We start from the raw sequence: 4,789 nt of genomic DNA, 5'->3' as shown, positions 1-4,789 counted from the left end.
AGTAAAATGTGATAATATTATATTGTCAGATTCCATATGTCGAATATGCTTTACTGCTTTGAAGCAATCAAAGTTGCCTAAGTATGCTACACCAAGTAATGTACGAACAAACAAACCATTGGACTATGTACAAAATTTGTCGCTACTAGAAGAACGACTTGTTTCACTCAAAATTGCATTCGCTCAAATATGGGAGCTAGGCTATAAAAGATCCCAAATAGGACTTACAGGCTCTATTATTAATGTTCCTGTCAACATGAACATAATACAAAAAGCACTACCACAACCAATCAATAGTACAACGACAATAGCTGTATATCTCAAAAGACGCTTACAGTATAAAAATGCCTTCCAAAAGGGAATGATACGACCAAACATTGTCATGCAAACTCTAACCCAATTGGTTGAAACAAAACTATACAAATGGCAAAATGTCCAAATTAATGACGACTGGAAAGACTGTTTAGAGACTAACAATGAAGATGAAAACAATAGTGAACTTAGTACAACTGATAATAAGACAGATAGTGAGAAAGAACAAGAACATCCATTTGAAACATTGATACATGGATTCACTGAATCTACATCTATACAAAAAATGGATGATAAAGTCATTTAAATTGCACCTGCACAAGATTTCTATCCAATTGGAATCTTCATGGACACATACGCTGAAGAAATGAATTTTCTGACATTATTCTTTGGTAATCCACATGATGAAGACATTGTTAAAAGATTTAGCTACCAAAAGATTGCACAATGGGGACTGACAAATTCCAATAGACAATTTGCATACCACACAACAAACTTATTCTTCAAAACCATCAAAGTACTTATACGACAAGTTTTGTCCACAATGTGGATACGAATTTGAAAAGGGCAGCTAAAGGGAAGAAAGCTATGTGCAAAGGATGTGAAGGAAAAGCCAAACTTAGAGAGATTGTTGAAATCAGATATAGGTTACACCGATTTCAAAAGAATAAGAATATCACCAGATTACACACAACAACTTAAAAAGAACATATTTGCAATGATATGACAACTTGGACCTCCAACGTTTTTTGTTACTTTCACTAGTGCAGAACAAAATTGAGATCCCCTGACAAATACACTGCAACAGTTACAAACTTTACACCAATCAAGGCTACAAAAACATGAATCTTATCAAAAAAAGGAAATTGATAAATTCCAATTGATCAAGAATGATCCAATAAGTTGTGCGTGATACTATAGGCATAGGATAAATGCATTAAAAAAATTGATATTTATAGATTCCACCTTCTTTGGAAATGTCATAGATTACTTCTTTGTAACCAAATTTCAAAATCGAGGAAATGAACATGACCATTTCTTGTTATGGATTGACAATGCACCAATCTATGGCAAAGACAACTATACGGACATAATACAATTTGTTGACAAGTATATCACTTGTAGCACAGAACATTTGACTCCTGATTTAGCTATACTACACAAACATCACCACACAAGGCAATGCAAGAGATCTAGAAGACGAGTTTGCAGATACAATTTCCCCATTCCACCAATGCAAAATACTACAATGATGCAACCACTGCCAAAAAAAATGAAACTCTAACTACAATTGCAAGAAATATAAATTCAAAATTGCAAAAAGCAAACTATGACAGTTCATATACCTTCCACATGTTCATAAATGAAATGCAATTAACAGAGGAAGATTACATATTAGCTCTTCAATCTACATTACTTAGACCGACACTACTCCTACAAAGAAAGCCATCACAAATCTGGAACAATAGTTTCTAAAAAAAAATAACCCCCCTATGGAAGGCTAATACAGATGCACAATATGTCCTAAATGCATATGCTACAGCAAGGTATTGCAGTTCATACATGGCAAAAGTTGATAAATCAATGACACGTGCTTTCCAAAAAATTCGAAAAGATCACCAACAAGACAATATTGATGCAATCAAGATGATAAGTGAACTTGGAAATGCTTTGCTAAAACTCCAACAAATGTCATCACAACAAGTTGTGCACATTGTTCTATCACTACCACTAAACTATAGCTCAAGAAAATGTGTATTCATAGATACACGATCTGATAATGACTGCACATTCATACTTAAATCTATGAAACAGATCAAGAAGGAACCAGACGAATATGAAAACATAATTTGCAAATCCATTATCGACTATTATATAAATCAACCCAAATCTATTGCAAACATTTGCCTTGCACAATTCGTCTCCGAATATAACAAAAATGGTACACATATCGAACGTAAAAAAAAAACCAAATATTATACGTTATATCAATTTCAACAAACATAGATGAAGAAAACCACTGCAGAGAGCAATTAGTATTGTACGTGCCATTTATGACACATGAAAATACTTTGAAAGATAATTTCAATTCATGGGTAAGTGCATATGTACATCGTGAAAGAACAATACAAATGAATCATTCAAAGTTTACATACAACACTACTTCTGCATGGGGTGACATTGACGAAGTTGTTAATGATGTAAACTTAGAAAATCAAAACACACAGGACGAGGCCTCTTCATTTACAAATTCTAAAGACAAGGAATTCTATGACATACAATTAGACATGAACAATAGAGGCCACCCAAAAATTTCAAGCAAATTTTTAACGTCCTTTGAAATCGGACAACACCCACAAATAATGGATAATAATGAGTACTTCAAATTAAGGCAAATGCTTAATAAACAACAACAAGAAGTTGTCAAGGACATTGTGATTAAAAAATTGAAAAATATGAAAACCCCATTGCACTTGTTTCTAACAGGAGGAGCTGGAACTGGAAAGACTTTCACTGCAAATGCGATATACGAAGCACTTGTACGTATTTATAACCTCTTTTGAAAATGATCCAGACAAACCAAAGGGTCTTAAAACAACATTCACTGGAAAAGCAACATATAACATAGGTGGAATCACATTACATTCAGCATTTCACATTTCATTTAACAAATCCGAATTTCTTCCACTCAATACTAGAACACTAGACAAAATGTCAAAGCATTACAAACAACTCTGTGTACTTCTTATAGATGAAATATCACTTGTGGGCTCTATATTCTTATGATACATTGACAAAAGGTTACGTGATATAATGCAAATGCCCACTGCACATTTTGGGAACCTTGACATGATCTTTGTTGGAGATCTATATCAAGCACAACCTATACTTGACTCTAATGTGTTTGAAAATAAACCAACTCAAAAAGAATTGATGCCCTACAACTTTTGGAAAGAGAAAATAAGGTGTTATTCACTAAATTGTACAATGAGACAAAAAGATGACATTTTTATATCAATCCTCAATAGAATTCACATTGGGTTACAAATAAACAATGATTTGCATTATCTGAATCAACATTGCTCACGACCACCACCCATTGACCCAACATTTCCTTATCTATTTTATAGGAAAAAGGATGTTGACGGACACAACAATAAAATGCTATCTATCATTTTAGACAATGCCATTGTCATAGATGCAATAGATGAATATGAAGAAAATAATTTTACAATAAGATTGTACAATCATACGACTATGTTACCCACACAGATAAAATTGAAATGAAACACTCTTGTGGAAATCTATGCGGGCAACTATAACACAAAAGATGGTCTAGTCAATGGAACGAATGGAATATTTAAAGCATACACAAAATACAATGACATTGACATTGTATGGCTCAAAATAAACAACCCTACAATAGGACAACAAGAAAGGAAAAAACTAGCTCAATGCTACACAAATGACATTAATAAACAATGGGTACCTATACTTCGGATTGCTAGACCCATTCAAAAAATATCAATGAACAACAAAATAATGATTAGAAAACAATTTCCTATACAACTTTCATGTGTAAGAACCATACATCGGTCACAAGGACTAACAATGGAAGGTTTAGCATTTGATCCCATAGCTATCCAACAACATGGCCTCACATATGCCGCACTTTCACGTACAAAATCAATGCAATCATTATTCTTGCTTGAACCTCTAACTACAAACAATTTCAAAATAAAGAAAAAAGTACATCTTGAAATGTCACGCCTTCAAACCAATGCAATATGGCAATTTGAAAACATTAATGTATGTTCCCACAACATGGCACAACTCTTGGTCTACACATTAAACATTTGTAGTTTACAAGCACACACAAATGATATTCTAAATGACTATGACATAATGTCATCTGACATCATTTGTCTACAAGAGGTTCATACCCATCTTCATCAAAGTAACACTCTACTAAACCTTTACAATTTTGTTGCTATACATAACATTCATGGCATTATGACTTTAACTAAGAAACATCTACAAATCTCAAAAACAAAAGAACACAGATCACGAAATGTAGAAGCAATGACAATAACAACACCACTCCCAAACAATGATCTCAATGTTTATAATGTTTATGCAAGACCAAATGCTCCTATACTTGAAATTTTAACAATCATGAACAAAGTATTGTCCCACATTCCACCAAAACAAATTCTATACATTGTGGGAGATTTCAATATTGACATGGCCATACAAAGCAAACGTCAAAAAATGCTTGCGAGTTATATGAAAAAATACAATATACATTTCTTGTTAGACGAATCACACACTGTAAACAAACCACTAATTGATCACATCTGGTCTAATTCATACAAAAACATATGCTTCATTTATAAAACAGAGGCATACTGGACTGATCATCTTGCTACTTTTATGAACATGCACATCACTGAATTTAGAAACTAAACTTAAAAAT

The sequence above is a fragment of the Cryptomeria japonica genome, chromosome 6 (assembly GCF_030272615.1).
Source record: "Cryptomeria japonica chromosome 6, Sugi_1.0, whole genome shotgun sequence".
In the NCBI taxonomy this organism is placed as follows: Eukaryota; Viridiplantae; Streptophyta; class Pinopsida; order Cupressales; family Cupressaceae; genus Cryptomeria; species Cryptomeria japonica.
Note: the sequence above shows the minus strand (reverse complement) of the source record.